The sequence below is a fragment of the Taudactylus pleione genome, unplaced genomic scaffold (genome assembly GCF_031769625.1).
Source record: "Taudactylus pleione unplaced genomic scaffold, aTauple2 ptg000573l, whole genome shotgun sequence".
NCBI lineage: Eukaryota > Metazoa > Chordata > Amphibia > Anura > Myobatrachidae > Taudactylus > Taudactylus pleione.
Genome location: NW_028284975.1, coordinates 6,805,316 through 6,825,902, shown reverse-complemented (window position 1 = coordinate 6,825,902; position 20,587 = coordinate 6,805,316).

The following is a 20,587-nucleotide window of genomic DNA, read 5'->3' as shown; positions in this document are numbered from 1 at the left end:
TATAAAGGGCACTGCATAAGGGGGTACCACTACTGGAGCCACTGCTTTGGAGGGGACTGCTACTGGGGCACTATATAAGGGGCACTGCATAAGGGGGACCACTACTGGGGGCACTTCATAGGGGGGACCACTACATGGGGCACTGCATAAGGAAGACCACTACTGTGGGCACTGAATAAAGGTAACTACATAAAGGGGACCAATACTGGGGGCATTGCATACTGGGGTACTGTATAAAGGGAACTAATGGGGGGCTGCATAAGGGGGACCACTTCTGGGGGTACTGTATAAGGGGCACTACTATGGGCCTCCATAAGAGGGACCACAACTGGGGACATTGCATACTGGGGGTACTGTATAAGGGGCACTACTGGGGTTAAGGTGCATATGGAAAGGAATGTTCAGAGTGAAAATAAAGGGGTGTGTCATGTTGACACGGTCCATTTTTAAGTGACCACGCCAATTTCTACTCATTTCCAGTCAATTTTGACCACCTCACAGCTCAAAATATTGATTTTTTTCATCTAGTTATAGGGCCAACAGGTTGCATCCAGCTTGCTGGCTCAAAACTGATTGATAGAATTATTAATAGAGTTGAGGACTGTGCAAAGATGATGGCTGGGATACCCTTGAGGATTGAAGAATTGATAGTTGATAGTTGGTGCAGCCCCTGGCAGTAAAATTGATAATAAATTAATTAAAATACAATTCATTGGGTGCAGCCTCTGGCTGAATAATTAATAAAACAAATTAATTGGTGCAGCCCCTGGCTGTAAAATTGATAATAAGGTAATTAAAAAAACAATTCATTGGGTGCAGCCCCTGGCTGAATAATTAATAAAAAAATTAATTGGTGCAGCCCCTGGCTGTTAAATTGATAATACATTAATCAAAAACAATTCATTGGGTGCAGCCCCTGGCTGTAAAATTGATAATAAATTAATTAAAAAACAACTCATTGGGTGCAGCCCCTGACTGAATAATAAATAAAAAGCAATTCATTCGTACTGCCCCTGGCTGTAAAATTGATAATAAATTAATTTTAAAAACAATTAATTGGGTGCAGCCCCTGGCTAAACAATTAATAAAAAGAAAAATTCATTGGTACAGCCCCTGGCTGTAAATTGATAATAAATTAATTTAAGAACAAATCATTGGCTCCTAAACCAACCATAACATTAATTTAAACCGTCAGACCACAATGCCCCAACCAGCACATGATGGAATGGAAAAAGGTGCAAGATGGAATAGTCCTTGCCCCCCCCCTTATGTTGTATACGAAACAGGACAGTTTAACAAACCAACCATTTCAGTGGCAAGGATTGCCAATTGTGGCTGAAATGATTGGTTTGTTTGGGCCCCATAAAACAAGCTGCCAATATAAAGTGGACATGGAAATGAAAATGATCCCATACACAAACTGGCTTTACATTACTAGTTGTCATCGTCCTCATCCTCGCCATCAGTGTATAAATCCTCTTCTTCACACAATATTAATTCATCCCTGCTGGAATCCACCATAGGCGCCTCTGTAATTTTTTCATGTAATAGTTGGTAGAGGTCTTCCTCGTGGAATTTGTAATTCATTTTAATGAACATCATCTTTTCCACATTTTGAGGAAGTAACCTCCTATGCTGATCACTGACAAGGTTGCCAGCTGAACTGAAAACTCTTTTGGAGTACACACTGGAGGGTGGGCAACTTAAGTAATGCAAAGCCAGTTTGTGTATGGGACTCCAAATTGCATCTTTTTCCTGCCAGTATTGAAAGGGACTATCTGACATGCCTATTAGGATGTTATCTCTGAAATAGTCCTCCACCATTCTGTGAATGGAGACCTTATCACACATAGTCACGGTAGAAGACATGTCACTAGTAGGCAGTTCTCTCAGGCCCAACCAGATGTCATTTTTTGGTGAACGATCTTCATTAACAGCAGGCATTCTTTAAGGAAAATTGAGTCTTTTCCTGGCAGCTGCAGAAAGTGAAGGAGGAGATTATGGCGTTTCACGTGCGGCTGCAGCTGACAATTTTGTTACCAACATCTCTTTGCACAGTTTTAGATTTCGGTCTGTTGGAAAAAACTCACAAGGTAGGACTTAAACCTAGGATCCAGAATGGTTGCCAAAATATATTTTTCAGATTTCAATAGATTGATGACTCTTGGATCCTGGTGAAGTGAATCAAGGGCTTAATCCACCAGTCCAACATACTTTGCGCAATCACTCCATTTCACCTCCTCCTTCAGTTTCTCCAGCTGTTTTTGCAAACGTCTGATGAGGGGAATGACCTGACTCAAGCTGGCAGGGTCTGAACTCACTTCACGTGTGGCAAGTTCAAAGGGTTTGAGAACCTTGCACAACATGGAAATTATCCTCCACTGCACTTGAGTAAGGTGCATTCCCCTTCCACGGCCTATGTTATAGGCCATTGTATAGCCCTGGATGGCCTTTTGCTGTTCCTCCATCCACTGAAGCATATAGAGGGTAGAATTCCACCTAATACCTCTTGCTTCAGCTGATGGCAGGGCAAATTTAACTGTACCTGCTGGTCATGCAATTTTCAACAAGCATTTGCCGAATGTCTAAAATGTCTGGATATTTTGCGGGCCACGGAGAGCATCTCCTGCACGCCCCTGTCATTTTTTTTTAAATGTTGCACCACCAAATTAATTGTGTGAGCAAAACATGGGACATGTTAGAATTCGCCCAGATGTAATGCTCTCACAATATTGGTGGCATTGTCCGAAATCACAAATCTCGAGGAGAGTCCAAGTGGGGTAAGCCATTTAGCAATGATTTCCCTGAATTTTTCTAAGAGATTCTCAGTGGTATGCCTCTTAGTGAAACCAGTCAAACAAAGAGTAGCCCTCCTCTGTATCATATGTCTGTTGGTAGATGTTGCTGTTGTAGGCAATACACCTACCCAGTGGGCTGTCACAGTCATGTAATCCTTAGTTTGCACTGTCCCACTTGTTCACATATCAGTGGTCAAGTGGACAGTGGGTACAATGGCATTTCTGAGGACATTAATAAGGTTGTTTTTAATGTCTTTGTACAGATTTGGAATTGCTATTCTCGTGAAGTAGAATCTAGAAGCAATCTGGTAGTTAGAACACATGACCTCAATTAACTGTTGAAACCCCACTGAGGTAATGGCAGATACTGGACATACATCTAATACCAGCATAGCTGTTATGGCATCAGAAATCCACTGTGCAACTGTGTGATTGCTGTCATACTTGTTTGCCCTTGCAAACAATTGTTTGACAGTTAATTGTTTTTTGGAGGATATACTACAAGTAGTCTTCCTCCTGGTCCCCTTCTGGGATGAAGATCCACTCACAGCAACAGCAGCAGCAACAGGCGTAGTCATCAAGGATCCTTCTGAGGAATCACGGATAGGAGAGGAGTCAATCATGCTTCGAATACCAACATTGGATGCAGCAGGACTACTCCCATTGACAAATGAGGATGTTGATGATGCAGGTGTTGGTGTTGGAGATCGAAGGTGCTTGGATCTCACAGAGAGGGAGCAGGTAGGTGACACTGGACTTGTTACGTTTTGAGTTTTGGATCTTGGCAACGTACACTTTGATATTTGATGAATGCGCTCCAAGTGATGTAAAAAGGAGGAGGTTCCTAGGTGGTTTAGGTCCCTCCCTCTACTCACTCTTGCATGGCAATGGTCACATATGGCTTGACAACTGTTGTTCGGATCGGGGTGGAAATAATTCCACACATGAGAAGTAGATGTTTTTGTCTTTTGTCCCGGCATGACAACAATGGGCTTTGGCTTTTTCAATCCATGGGCAACAGCTGTTGCCTTACTTACACAAAGGACATCCTCGGCATCAACATCCTCAACACCAACATCTTCATCATCAACATCCTCATCATCCTTAGCTCCTTCAACTACCAAAATATCCTCCTCCTCCATGTGCAATTCCACAGAAGCATCCTTAATGACTACGTCTGCAAGACGTTGACTGCCCTTCCCCACATTTACAGAGGGCACACAAATGGTGGAACTTGGAGGATCCTCCAGTACACTAGTATTTAGGTCTGGGTCACACATGGTAACTGCGGACACACTTGTACTGTCCTCGGGGATTTGTGATTTCGATTTCTCAGGGCACACAGTTGGTTTTTCCGGAGCTGTCTTAACAAATTTCAGATTTTTAATTGGACCACCAACACTACTACTACAAGCAGAAGGGCTATCAGAATCAGCAGTCTTCATAAAGAAAGGCCAAGGCCTTATCCTTTCCTTGCCAGTTTGTGTAGTGAATGGCATATTGGCCATTTTTTGTTTATCTAAAAGCAAATTTCCTTTCAATTTTTATTTCTTAACTTCAGTAAAACTTGCTTTACCATATCAATGGCATGACTTAAGCCCTGGGGCATGAATCTTCATAGAAGATGAGGAAGTTGATGGCCTTGCACTGCTGGTGACAGCTACAACATGTGGTTCTTGAACTGGCTCTCCTGTCATGTGACAGCCCTCCATATTTTCTGCGGTCTTGAAGCAGTGTCACAAGCACAAATAGTGTAGCCAAGGTGCGGTTACAAAATTGACACATGTGCAGTTGTGTGCACACAGACAAATATTAGACAGAAAAAATTCTCTTTATTTTTTTTTAGCTCCAGAACTTGGGCCCAGAGTACCGATTGATGATGACTGGAGTCGGACAGCACTAGGTTGCAACTTGCGTTGCTGGCTGGATCTTGTGTGGTTAAGCCTAACACGCACACACACAGACAAAGATAAAAAAAAGACACCTTATTTTTATTTTTTTGTCAGCTCCAGAACTTTGGGCCCAGAGCACAGATTGATGATGACTGGAGTTGGGCAGCACTAGCTTGCATTGCCGACTTGATAGATCTTGTGCAGCTAAGCCTAAAATGCACAGACAATTATTAGAAAAAAAGACAAGTTTTATTTATTTTTTTCTGCTCCAGAACTTTGGGCCCAGAGCACAGATTGATGACGACTGGAGTCGGGCAGCACTAGCTTGCGTTGCTGACTTGCTGTATTTTGTGTGGTTAAGCTTAACACACACACAGACAAATATATATTACACAAAAAAAATACACTTTATTTGGGTCCAGAACTTGAGCCCAGATGGACGTAGCAGACAGCACAGTAGACAGCACCAGCCCAGATGGATCAGCAACAGCCCAGATGGACACAGCAGACAGCACAGCACCAGCCCTAAATGGATCAGAAGCAACAGCCCAGATGGACACAGCAGACAGCACAACACAGCACCAGCCCAGAATGGATCAGCAGCACCAGCCCAGGACACAGCAGACAGAACAGCACAGCACCTCTCCCCAGCCCTACACTACCCACCCTCCCTGTTAAGTCCCCACAGCCAGAGTGAAATGGCACCCGCCGCGTCCCTTATATATAGAGACAAAAGCTCGCGAGCCGCGACATTTTGTCTCTATGGTTTTGCCTCGATTTGAGAGATCCAAGTTGGCGGGAACATCCGAGCCCGCTTGGATCCGACTCGGATTCCATTAGTTCGGGTGGATTCGGATCTCTTAGATCTGAACCCGCTCATCTCTACCTCAAATAGTATGGTTTTGGTTTTGGCAAAACCATCCTTAAGTGTTTTGGTTCAGTTTTGGTTTTGAATATCATTAAAATGGATAAAAACAGCTAAAATAATGTAATTTTGGCCATTTTACATGGAATCAAACACCTGAGATCTGTTTTTTAGATCCTAGATTCGAACTTATGGGTAGACCCAAACCAGGACTCAGTTTTACTTGGAACACCAAAAGTGATCCGAGTCTGGACTCTGTTTGACTCGGTACCTGAAAGTTTGGGTGTGTTTGGTCTTCAACAAAACTGAACTGCTCTTCTCTACAATAGATAGAATGATAATAACGATCTGAGCTGGAGCTTCTCCTCCATATAAGATGACTACTGAATGTGGACCAGGTCCAGCAAAAATCCATGAGTCAAGTGAAGTAACCTTATCAATAGAATGAAGAATGATGATGCTGAGTATGAAAAGGGAGAAATACTTCTCAATTATAAAAAATATATTTTACAAATAAATGGTTTTAATAGAAACTAAGCAAGGTCCAAACAAACAATTAATTAATTAAGTTATTGTATAAAAACAGTATGAAGAAAACTTCTTCAACCACATGATATTATCCAAGCCATGTGTTTTATGAATACTCTTCTACAATAGTTATCGGGAAGAAGAAATATAGAGGCTGCGGGAAGGGTCTCCTTAGGCTATTCTTTTTTTTTTTTTAAATTGTAATTAAACATGAAATTATATGCACTGTAAATGGCTTTACATTTGCAAAGTAAGTTTAATCTATTACTACCTTTGTAACACAGATTAACTTGTTTACTAAAACAAACACTGCAATAATAAAGGATTACTATTATTCACTTTGGTAAAAATGTCTACAGATCTACTGAGTAATATGAGTATTCGGTCTGTGTGTTTGATGTTCATGTATATACTTTGAGTATCCCAGTTGTGCATCCAATATATTGGATCCCACAGGGACATATTAACAAGTAAGCTACCAGAGCCTCCTGTGGCATACTCCTGAGATTTGATATAATAATGATTAGAATAATACAAAGAAGATATATACAGTATAACTTATAAACATCTTCTTTGTTTATTGTAATCATTTTTATAGCTAACACTCCCCAGCTTTGTGGAGCTCCCTGGGACTGCAGGGAGATGAGAGATGAGGCAGCAACAGCTCAGCCTCGCTTCTGTATAAGTCAGACACTTCTTGCAGAGCCAGGGGCATGGCCACATCATGGGCAATAAGCTGCACAGAAAGAGAGCTAATATAGACATGACTCTGATAATGGTGGGCATGCCATTAGCACTGTCGGACACCTTGAATGTGAAATGTGACCAGAAGGAGCAGTGTATTGTTTAGAGATTGGAGCTCAGTCAGCAAGCAGCAAGAGAACCAGTGATGTAGGTAGGAGAATCAATGGACACTGAAGCTTAGTGTAGTGAGGGGAGAGTTAAAGGGAGTACGGGGTGAGACAGGCTCCCAGCACTCAAACCCATCTCCATGTGTGCCTCCCCATCCAATGACCTCACGGGACAACACTGTAAAATACATATGTTGAAGAGTAGGCAATTTTCCTTAGAATTTAAAAATTGCTTTTACCTCCATGATGTGAAATCTAATTGAGAAAAAGGACAATGGCCCTCATTCAGAGGTGCGTGCAAGAAGTGAGCACTCGTTGTGAATGAGGGCGGCTGCTTCCTTTTTTTAGTGCGGCCTCCTGGTCGCTAGCTAAGCTGTGGGTTACCACCCACAGCTTAGCGACTGACCAGGTTGATGGTCGAGATGGTGAACACCGTCGCGACCATCGGGGCTTTAAGTTGTGACGAGACCCTAAGGTTGGGTCTCGGCAACCACAAGCCCAAAGGAGCTTCCCACTCTGATCGAGCAGGAAACTCCCCACTGACATCACTGATGATGTCAGTGCGGCCACCCACAAAACAGTAGGCGTTCCTTAAGAAACACCTCCATTTTGGAAACCACCCCCATGGCCCGCCTACAAAACGGGGCAAGCTATCAATCAACATCGACAGCCGCCCCTTTTGTAGAGAGCTCCGAAGCGAGAGAGTTTCTCTCTCGCTCCGGGGCTTGCGCACGTGCAGTGCAGCCGCTGCGCATGCGCAGGGCTAACCATCGACCCGTTTGCAAGCGCATTGGTGCTTGTGACTGGGTCTGAATGAGACCCAAATTGTGCACATATTGCGGCTGATTCTAAGTTCTAAGCAGAGCAAAAATAGCAAGTAAATTTGTACTTAAATGAATCATATTGCACTGCAGGAGTGCAAGTACATGTTTTTATGCAGGGTAAATACTGTACTGGCTGCTTGTGCATATAGCCTACAAATGCTGAACAGTTTTATCTACACACTGCAATGTAGATTTGAGTTTGGACATGCCCCGACAAAATATAATGGTGGGTACACATGTGAGTGACCCACCGTCCGTCACGCCGTCTGAGCAGCCAATTTGGTAAGCTATACACACATACCAATCAGCCACTCAATACGTCTGGCCAGACATCACAACTGGACGGGCAATTACATTTCCTGCCCCGCCCAGTCAGTGTCCGTAGTTCCTGCGGCCAGTGTGCAGGTGTACGATGGATCACCCGTACATACAGCCAGATATACTGATTTGCTTTGCTTCCAATCCAATTCCATGTGAATAACTGAATATTTTCTGTAAAGCACTGTGTAATATGTGTACACTATATATTTACTGTTAATAAAGAAATTAAATTTTTTATTAAAAATGTGATTGTGTATTATAATAAGATTTGTGGATCTTCTCGCTTAATTATTACCCTTCCTCATAGACCTCATTTGCTATACAGTATATCTACTTGGATGGCTAAAGCTCTGTCACTTATTTCCCCTTAATATCCTACTTTTCTCTTTCTCTTGTGACCTTGGGCAAAAACCCAGCCCCTTTTCCTCTCTTTCCTCACCCTTCCCTTACACATCTATGTGTTTGTATTTATTTTCTGCTATTTTTTATGCTTATGTACTGCAAAAAATGCAAATAAGAATACAATAAAAAAAATAAAAAAATTAGTAATAGGGCGGACACTCTACTAGCTAATAGATTAAAATCCAGGAAAGCTAAATCTGCCATTCAAGCCCTTAGAGACGACAATGGGGAATCTCAATACAACCCAATAGCCATAAATACTATTTTTAAGACCTATTATAGCCATTTATATAACCTTTCAGAATCAGCCAGTTCAGATCCCAATGCTGACTCTCAAACTGTAGATTATTTATCCTCATGTGATCTCCCTTGTATTGACCAACAATTGTCAGGATCACTTGGTCTCCCCATAACAGAAGAAGAAACATGTAATGCTCTGAAATCACAAAAACCATCTAAAGCACCTGGCCCTGATGGATTCCCAATATCCTATTACAAAACATTTCAAGCTTCTTTAATTCCACATCTTACTGAAATGTTTAACCAAATTTTAAATGGTGAAACTTTTCATCCCTCTACCACAAGAGCTGCCATCACGGTCATTCCCAAACCGGGTAAGGACCCACTCCTCACCTCTAATTACCGACCCATTTCACTACTTAACGCAGATTTAAAAATCTTTGCTAAGATCCTGGCAAACAGGCTTAACCCCCTTCTACCCAACCTTATTCACCCGGATCAGGTAGGCTTTGTTCCGTCCAGGCAAGCACTTGATAATACTAGGCGAACAGTGGACATTATCCACTATATAAATAATCATCAACTTCCTTCTCTTGTGCTTGCCCTGGACGTGGAGAAAGCCTTTGATAGGGTTTCCTGGTCATTTATGATGCACACGCTTACATCTTTTGGTCTCGGGGGTAAATTTTTACAAGCTATTAAATCCCTTTACTTTAATCCAACTGCGTCTGTTCTGGCTGGGGGGATACTTTCAGATCCTTTTTCTATAACTAATGGCACCCGGCAGGGCTGCCCGTTATCGCCCCTTATATTTGCATTGATTATCGAACCACTAGCTAGGAGAATACGGGCTAACCCTGACATATCTGGTGTAACTATTGGAAACTCTCAATACACTCTATCTTTATTTGCTGATGATATTCTTCTTACTTTGACCAAACCACTTACCTCTCTACCAAATTTATTCCATGAATTGTCCCTATATGGAGACCTGTCGGGCTACAAAGTCAATCAAACTAAATCTGAGGCTCTTTCCATTCACCTCCCGGGTGATCTGAAACTGCTATTGCAATTGAATTTTAATTTTCATTGGAGAGTAGACTCTTTGCGATATCTTGGGGTTAACATTACTAAAACATATGATCACCTATATAAAGCAAATTATCCTCCTTTGTTTAAAACAATTGAACAGGATATCCTGCAGTGGAAAACTTATTTTATCTCATGGATTGGGCGTATCAATGCCATAAAGATGAATGTTTTACCAAAATTGCTTTATCTGTTTCAGACTCTACCTGTGGCAATTCCAACCCAAGTCCTCAACCAACTCCAATCTTTATATTGTAAATTTATATGGAACTATAAGAGACCTCGTATACGTCGAGATATCTTAGCTAGAAGACCATCAGATGGAGGCCTAGGTTTACCTCTTTTATTATGCTACTATAAAGCTTCTCATTTGAGTCAGATGGTGGCCTGACACGCTCCTAGTTTTACTAAACGCTGGGTTGATATCGAGAATGACTTAGTGGGTTATGATTCAATCTCACATTTGCCTTGGTTACCTTTCAAATTCAGACCACACACTGCCCTCTCCGTACCAACGGTAGCTCTGACACTCTTCATATGGGATAATCTTAATAAAAAACTCTCTCTCTCCACCTATCTGTCTCCTCAAACCCCCATATGGAACAACCCTTCCTTCCCACCAGGCCTCTCACCTACCATGGCATCTACCTGGACCAGGGCAGGTATTACCCGCCTTCATCATATTATAGGACAATTCGCCCCTCAAATGTTCAAAGATATTCAGGAAAAACACATCATTCCCAACTCGTTACACTATCAATACTTGCAAATTCGCCACTTCATCACCTCCTTATTTTCCACTACCTCGCCCCGAAATCCTTCTCCTATAGAAAGATACTGCATTCACCGATCCACTGACAAGGGTACTATATCTTTTCTTTACCATTCTATATTGGCACCGGAATCCCCGTTAGCCTTGACACACGAGCTGGCATGGGAGTCAGATTTGGGACACCCATTGGGCGATGACACCTGGGAGACAATACATCTTACTATTTCTAAATGTTCCATCAGTGTAGCAATCAAAGAAAATTCATATAAAGTTCTCACAAGATGGTATTTAGTCCCAGAACGCCTCCATCATATGTATCCCAACACCTCTAACCTGTGCTGGAGACAATGTGGTCATGTCGGCACATTTTTTCACATTTGGTGGTCGTGCCCAAGGATAGTCCCATTCTGGAATATGGTTTGCTCCCTCATATCATCTGCTTTCACCATACCTTTCTCTCTTTCCCCCGCTAACATTTTACTTTGTCTCCCGTTGGATCAGGTTTCCAAAGACGCTAATAAATTAATTCTCCACATCTCCTGTGCAGCTAAGTATCAACTAGGACGCAACTGGAAATAAAATAATACCCCAACTAAACAAGAACTTTTAAATAGAATCTGGTTTGTTTCTAAAATGGAGTATACTACCAGCCTCTTGAATAACTCAGTGCTGAAATTCCATTCAATTTGGTCACCCTGGTACTCCTCTCAAGCAATTCCTCTTCCAGGTCTTTCATGAATCGCATCCTCTATATCTATTCCCGATGTTTTCATTTATTTATTTATTTATTTTTTCTTACGTTACCCCGACTCGCCTACTCACTCTCCCCCCCTCGTCCTTTTTTAATTTTTTTTTATACTTTCCCTTCGTCCCAAATATCCTTCACCTGAATTAAAATTTTTATTTTCTTACCACATTCTACCAATGTTGTTATAACAACTTAAGACAATATTTTTCTCAATTTCAAATTAGTTGAAGAACTTCTTCTATTATAACATTACCAGTGTATTTTTTCTATATGATTATATATATATATATTGTTTTTGAAGAATATATTTACTGTGACACCAAATTGTACTGTTGTTTACTTTTAATTCTAATAAACGATTTAAAAAAAAAAAAAAAAAAATTGTGTTCCTCTTTACTGTAAAATTCTGAATGTTCGGGATACTGTTTAGCCATATTTCTTTATGGACACTATTAGCGTGCAAATGCATTTTTTGACCCTCCTTTTTCCTATATAAATAAGTGAAAATATCTTAGTAATTTATATCGGTGTCATCACAAATAAACAAAATAACATAAATATCTTTTTTCCAGAAGTGTACCAATGTTTAAATAGGACTGTTACTCCAAACTAGAGTTGAGCGGTCCAGTTTTGCTGAAAACCGAACATCCCTGAACTTTGGTGTTTCAAGAAGAAATGAGTCCTGGTTTGGATCACTTTTGAGGTTCCGAGTAGGGACCGAGAATTGGCTTGGGTCTTTCCGCAAGTCGGATCTCAGATCTAAACACCAGATCTTGCGTGTTTTTGATTGCATATAAGTCTCTCGCTCGTGATTTCAGGTACCAAAATTGGTCCAAATTGACTAGAAATGACAAGAAATTAATGCTATTGATGCTATTAATACTATAGGAACAAAAGCAGGTCTACGTTATATGATTTTTGCTGTTTTAATCACATTTTTAAAGAAATCCAAAATCAAAACCAAAACACTAGATGGTGGTTTTGCCAAAACCAAAACCTTTAAGGGTGGTTTTGCCAAAACCCACGCACATCTCCAAAGTTCCAAACATGATGAAATTCACAGAACTATGGCAACACTTATTTTTTTGCCAAATAAACATTATCATATTGGAAATTGTTATGATAAAGAATATGTTGTAAACATTAAAATTGTATATTACATATTTGAGAATACCTTATTTAGAATTTTTTCAACCACTTTAAGACATTGAGGGGCTTAGGCTGAGTGTGACGTACACATTTTTGTGCAGCAAGAAATATTCAAATTTGCACTGAATGGTCACAAACAGTATGAACATATATCCAGATATACTTACATCTTATACCTGAGCCTCCTTAGGCTTGGATCGACAGCTAAGGGGTGTGCAAACACAGTACAGTAAGGGTGTGTAATTGCAAATAGAGTTAGCTGTCTGTGCCATATCACCTGCAGATGCCTGAGTGCTGATGATAATGACGGTCAGTAGCACTAGCCAGCCACTGCTGATATGCTGATTGCTAATTATTTGATGCTATTAAGTGTGTAATGTGATCTCTCTCGGAACACTTCATCTTTATATTATTTGTTCAGCCCCAGCATGCAGCTGCATTAGCTTTGTGTGTGCTAATATCCGTATTTGTAAATCCTGGCCTTTAGGATGAATTAATGGTAGGTTTAAATATTAGAGTTTAGGTTGCCCAGAGTGCTCAAAATGCTCAGCTGTCACCCACTTTGCTCATTTATTTACAGGTAAAAAAACAAATATTTTCTTCCATAATATATCATTATTCAATTGTGCCTAACCATATCACAACCAGCTCATCCACCTGCACCCCCAGGCTTGTTTGATCTCAAAACCTGTTATTATACCTTAAGGACTGTATTAAGTACAGAGATGAGCAGGTTTGGTTCCCTGAGAAACGAACCCACCTGAATTATTGAGATCCGAGGCCTATACGAGTCGGTTCGGGTTTTCCAGCCTGACTCGGATCTGAAAACGAGGCAAAACATCATCCCGCTGTCGGATTCTCACAGGTTTTGGATTCTATAAAGGTCCCGCGATTCACCGCCATTTTTCATTCCGGCTGTGGAGAGTGAAGAGGGAGGGAGCTGGGAGCTGTGCTGTGCTGTTGTGTTGTGTTAGGGGCTGGCTTCTGTTGTCCATAAGGGCTGGCTGTTGTCTGCTATAGAGGGGCTGGCTGGCTGTTGTCGTGTCCATAGGGGCTGGCTGGCTGTTGTTGTCCTGTCAATAGAGGCTGGCTGTTGTACTTGTCCTGTCCATAGGGGCTGGATGGCTGTAGTGCTGTATTGTCCAGGGGGTGCTCTGTCCTTCAGGGGTGTTCTTCACCCACCCCCAGTGTGAAAAAAAAAAAAATTAGTGTTAGCCGCACTTGTCATCATTGCAGGGGAGCTGTGCAGCTGTCTATTAAGGGACTGCTGCCTCTTTTCATGTGTTCACCCAGTGTAAAAAAAAAAAAAAATTTTTTCTGTGTGGCATGTTAGCCACACCTGTCATCAGCGTAGGTGCGCAGGGGTGCTGTGCTGCTGTCTGTCAAGGGGCTGCTGGACAAAAATTGAAAAAAAAAATTTGTGTGCGTGTCACAGTGTCAGCCACACCTGGCTGTCACTGTCATCAGCATAGTTGCGGAGGGGTGCTGTGCTGCTGTCTGTCGAGGGGCTGCTGCCCAAAATAATAATTTTTTTTGTGTGCATGTCAGCTACACGTGGCTGTCACTGTCATCAGTGTAGCTGTGCAGGGGTGCTGTGCGCCTGTCTGTCGAGGGGCTGCTACCCAAAATAATAATGAAACAATTTTATTGCGTGCATGTCAGCCACACCTGGCTGTCAATGTCATCGGCACAGGGGTGCTGTGCTCCTGTCTGTTGAGGGGCTGCTGCCCAAAAAATAAATAAACACATTTTCTTGTGTGTGTGTGTGTGTGTGTCAGCCACACCTGGCTGTCACTGTCATCGGTGTAGCTGCGCAGGGGTGCTGTGCTCCTGTCTGTCGAGGAGCTGCTGCCCAAAATAATAAAAATAAAACCAACAATTTTTTGGTGTGTGTGGTTGTGTGCGTAGTGACTATGGAGTACAGTCACATGACCACTGAGCAGGATCCACATACCAGTCTTGTAGCTGACGGCAGCAGTCATGATGATGATGCAGGGCTGTCACCGTTATCTATGAAGGCCGATGCACCAGGGCTTAAGTCAGGCTGAAAAGTCAGGCTAAAAAAATCAACTTTTACCCTGTTAAAGCAAAAAAAATGTAAAGCTATGTCAGCTTTAGAGAAACAAAAAATTGGCAATATGCCATTCACTACACGAAGTGGCAAGGAAAGGATATGGCGTTGGCCTTTATTATTTATGACTGGTGGTTCTAGTAATGACTTAAGCCCCTCTGCTTGTAGGAGAGGTACAAAAAAAATTGTTAAGACGAGTAAGACACCGGAACCAACTGTGTGCTCTGAAAAACCACAAATTCCAGAGGAGAGTCCAAGGGTGCCCGCTGTTGCCATGTGTGAGCCTGACCTTTCTAGTAATGCTGTACTTGAAGAGGATACTCCTTCCACCATTTGTGTGCCTTCTTCTGACATAGAGTCAAGGATGCTTCTGTGAAATTGCACGAGGAGGATGAGGAGGATATTTATGTAGTTGGCGATATCAACAAGGATCAGCACAACCTTTGCCAAGCCATTTGTAACCATTGCCAAGTAACAGTGAGTAGAAGTAAGGACCTTTACCATCTTGGAACCTCCTCCATGTTCTGTCACTTGCAGCGCATTCATCAAATTGGAAAGAGTATTTCAAATTCTAAAATTTTGGGTGCAAAAAAACCAACAACAATCAGTCCATTGTCACCTAGCTGCTCCCTTCTATCTGTATCCAAGCGCCTGCAATCTCCACCACCAACACCTGCATCATCATCATCAACATCCTCATTCGTGATAGGAGGTAGTCCTGCATCCAATTTCATAAGCATGACTGACTCCTCTCCAATCCATGATTCCTCAGAAGGATCCTTGAGTGCTACGCCTGTTGCTGCTGCTGGGGGTGGATCTTCATCCCAAAAAGGGACCAAGAAGATTACTACTAGTAGTAATTTAAAAAAACAATTGACTATTAAACAGTCCTTTGATAGAGGAAGTAAGTATAACAGCTGTCACCAAGTTTCACAGCAAATCACTGACGCCATGACGGCTGTGCTAGTATTAGATGGTGAAATTATAATAAATGAGGATGATAGTGTGAATTAAGTGCAAAAGGAGGATGAGGGTGAAATTTGTGTCCTATCTGACACTAATGTGGATGTTGATGATGCGGATGTGGTTTGCGTAAATCAGCCACCAGTGGCAGCAGTTCTTGCTCATGATAAAAAGAAAGCCAGAAAAGCCACGTCTTGGGTGTGGAATTATTTTAATATAAATTCTGACGACAGTTGTGAAGGCATCTGTTCCATTTGTAAAGCCAAAGTTAGCAGAGGAAGGGACGTTAACCATCTAGGCACCTCCTCCCTGTTACATCATTTGCAGCGAGTTCATGCAATTTGTTTAACAAAATTATAATTTGTAAATTAATGACAAGCAGTCCAGAATCAGCTACCAGCAGTTTGCACCAGCACATGTAATCTCCACCACCAACACCATCATCATGAACCTCCTCCTTAAAAATTGAAGGTAGTCCTTCCAAAAAATGTTTTGTGGGGGCCCAAACAAACCAAGGAGTTCAACCACGAAAGTGTCATTCCTAGTGGCTAAAGTGCTTGGTTTGTTAGACTGTGCATGTACTTTTTAATATCCCATATAAGAGTGGGTGGGAGGGACAATTCCATCTTGCACCTCTTTTCTTTACATTTGGTACAATTTGGGGCATTGCCGACTGATATTATTATAGTTTATTAAACTGCCATCCTGTCTGCCACTGCTGTGTGGCAATGTTTCATAGATGTCCTATATTCTTTTAAACTGTGGTGCATTTGTGCTGCTGCTCTGTTGCTTACTTTAGCCAGCCAGCTCGCTGCAGCCTTTGGCCTGTATTGGTGAAAAATAGTGAAATCAATATTGTGAGCTGTGAGGTGGTTAAAAATGGCTTGAAATGCCTGAAAATGATTGTTATTAAGGTTAATATTACTGTAGAAACAAAAACAGGCCCAAATTATGTGGTTTTAGTTGTTTATATAATTTTTTGGAAAAAATACAGATCCAAAACCAAAACCGAAAAACAAAACACCAAGGAAAAAAATCCAAAACCAGATTCAAATCCAAAACCAAAACACGGGGATCGGTGCACATCTCTAATTAAGTATAAGCATGCATCTAAGTAGCTAAAAGGTTTTACAGAACATGCATAGAAATATAAAAAAATTATCCAATGCGCTGTTATTTAAGCAGCCAGTAGGGGTTGTCAGCCCCAACACAATATAAAATATATAGTAGATATATAGATTTTACAGAACATGCTCCCATGATATGTGTGCACAGAATAGCAACAGTGATTGACTGCACGGTCTCAGAAATGTATTGTAAATGTATGGGGTTTCTTGGGCGGTGATTGGGGTTGGCTATTCCAATGCACTGAGATCCACTCTCTTACGGGCATGTTATGGAAGTGTTGCATGCATGTAGCATAACTGGTTGTGATCTCAGATGCTCAATAACAGTGGTTCTCAAACTCGGTCCTCACGACCCCACACAGGTCATGTTTTACAGGTCACCTAGCAGGTGCACATGTGTATTTATAATTCACTGACACATTTTAAAAGATCCACAGGTGGAGCTAATTATTTCACTTGTTATTCTGTGAGGAGACCTGGAAAACATGCACTGTTTGGAGTCCTGAGGACCGAGTTTGAGAAACTGTGCTCAATAACTTTCAATGGTGAGACTAATGCGCACCAAGCGGGATTCTGGTGTCTAAAGATGCACAAAGTAGGCATCTCAGTCCTTGCACATTCTGACACACACTTGTACACTGGGGGAAGGGCTTTTACTAGCATTAGTATAAAGTCACAGATTTGACTACGGCAAAAGTAGGTGCAGCAGCTTTCAACTCAGAATCAGCCCTTTAATGGAAATAAAATGTTTTCTTTCTTCTACCTTAACACAAATGTGTTATTATGAATTTAAATCAATCTGATGTCCACATGACATAAACCTAGTGCAGAGCTGGATGCACATGAGATGCGCACATTCAGCATATGGACTTAAATGCACCATTTTAATATGCCACCTTTTTTAGCATAAATGATCCCCATTTGCAAATAATTTAGCATCAGGCTCTGTATATAAGGGCTGTACTTACAAGTGAAAGGTAGATTTCATACAAATAATAATAACCCAGTGTTTAACAGTAGATTATACTCTAAGGGGTCTATTCATTATCACTTAATTTCTACAAAATCAGGTGCAATTGTAGAAATTAAGTTATCGGCCCATTCATCAAGAAGGTATCTCCGGCTTACCTTTCTCTCCCAGAATGGCCCGCTGTCCCCATACACTAGTATGAGGAAAGGAAATCATCAAGCTCTGAAAATACAATATTTTCAGAGCTTGTCTGTGGGTATTCACAAACTTCAAATGGCGAGTGCTCCCGTTTGCAGCTCGCAACCCGCTCCTTCCCTTTTGGATCTCTCTGTCCCTGTCCGGTGCTTTCCTTTGGGGTTCTTTTGTGCATGTGTGACCTGTAGGTCACACAGGTGCACTTGTCTCAATGCGCCGAGGAGACAGCTGATTTTCGGTTCAGATGTCTCCGCTGTCTCCACGCTGGAGCAATGATGAATTGCACCGGCGCTCGCAGCAATTTAGTAAGTTAATTATCGGGGCTCAAACCTCTATAATTAACATAATGAATAGACCCCTAAATTTGCTACAATGGTATTTACTGATGTGCCCAGCTATAACGTGGCATCACAGCGCTATCTCTCACGCCACATATGGCGCGCCACACACCACGCCATGAGTCGCACCACAAAGAAAGTTTATTAGTGAAAAAAGTCATTACGTGTAATACAACATTTTGCCCACCAGATGTCACTTTTCCTAAACTACATAGCGCATGCGTCAGATTTCATTAAGTGTAATACAACTTTTTGCCCACCAGGTGTCACTTTTCCTAAACTACATAGCGCATGCGTGTGATTTCATGATGTGTAATACAACATTTTGCCCACCAGGTGTCACTTTCCAATGTACCGTACGGTATGTTCTGTATCACCGGCCGATGATTGTTTGACAGAAGCTTAGACATTAGACTTTACAAACTACAGAACTCTATTAATGGGTGAAGCGTGTGGCCTAGCGGTCTAATGCCTAGTCTCACTGCTTCTCCTCTCTTCTTGTTCCGTGGGTTCGAGACCTTGAAAATACAGTATGTTTTTTTAATTTATTTTTAAAATCTTCACTTAAAATATTCAGTATTCAATACAGTACATGTGGAGCGCATGTCTGCCCAGTGCTTCGGGAGTCAAACAGCGAAACTAGGATTTTTATTATTGTACATACAGTACTGTACCTTAGAACGCAAACTTGCATCAATGCCGGCGCTGACATGAACGCGGACATTATAGTTATTTATTATGACCATCAAGTGGCAATGGGCCCTGTTAAAGAAACTGGTTTCTGTATATCAAACTGACTGCGCGTTTAAACCGCAAAATTGCGACAATGTCTGCGCGTGCCCAGTGGTCGGATTTTAATCACAATGGAATGTGTGCCCCATGTCCAGTGGAGCCAAGCCATACATTAAGTTGCGCTATTTTATGGCGCATACCCAGTTGTCTGTATTGCCAACAGTACTGTTGAATTTTCACACTAGTGCCATTCTGCACTGTCCGAGACTTACAGTACCGCACAGTATACACAATAGTAAATTCATTACTACAGTACATACAGTAAGGTGCTACAGTAGTGGACTAACAGCAGTTTGTAGGGCAGATGCAGAGCGCAAACTTGCGTCAATGAAAATGCTGTCTTAGACTTGGTAACATTATTAATTTAATATGTTTAGTAACTGATAGTTGACTGTGTATAAGAGAGGGGTCTCTCTAGTACAAACTGACTCGGCGTTTAAACCGCAAAATTGCATCAACTGTCAGCACAGTTTGCGTTGTGGTAACTTATAGCCAGTTCTGATGGGTTACGGTACAAATAGGATCTCTGGCTTGTGCCCAGTGGCGGGGTTGCAATGCATTGCAAGTGGTGCTGCGCCATAGCCATACCCTTGTAGCGCTATGGCTACAGTATGTACTGTATGCCATGGCGTACAGTATGGAATATCATACTGTACAGTACCAGGTCATGATTCACACACAGTGAAAGTGTGTTATTATTACACTGACTGTGTAATAATAATATTAAAAATAAAAAGTGTAACCTTGACTGTCTAATAATAATGAAAAGCTTCATTATTAAGCTTCCTGGTTTCGAACCCGGGTTGTACAGACGTCTGCAATGTAGAAGTACGATTTCTTACCTCTACGCTACAGACGCATGAGTACTGTACGTCATCGTATGGTACTGTAGATGTCACATAAAGTACTGTAGAGGACTAGGAGAGACTTGTGAGCAAGGGCTTAGGTGATCCGTCTTGCTTACACTTCTCTCCCTATGTTCGAGACCTTTATAATTTAATGGATTTTTTTAATGCTCACTATAGTACTGTAGTTCAGTCTTGTTATCCAAACCTTACAAAAATCAATCTATTGTACTGTATATGTGCCCAGCTACAGTACTGTAGATTGTTGCTCCATACGGTACGCCATACAGTATACCACATTGTTGCGCGCTACACTGTGGCGTATTGAGTCTCATAGCACTGCACATGCCCAGTTGTCTGTATTATACGGTACTTATAACTGTAGTTGTAAGTACAATTCGGTAGACATTGTAGTGATTCCCTGACTCTAGGAACTACAGTACAGTAGATGCAGTAGTCTAGGGGGCTAATGCCTAGCCCTACTGCATCTACCATTTTCTTGTACCACTGGTTCGAGCCCTTTAAAGTACATACTTTATACGGTAATTTTATTTTCTTTTAAATCTTCACTAATACAGTACATTATCCAGAAATTCTGGTATTTCTATGCCACAGTACTTTGACCAAAAAGTCTAACCTTGTTAATAAAAAATAAAAAGTGTAACCTTTCAAGCTTCGAACCCGCAAAAGGGTTGTACAGGCAGCGTAATGTATTGGTTTGATTATTTACCATTACACTACAGCCGCCTGCAATACCAAGTTTGCACCTGGCTTGAGTGTTTCCTACAATACTGTACGTCATCGTAT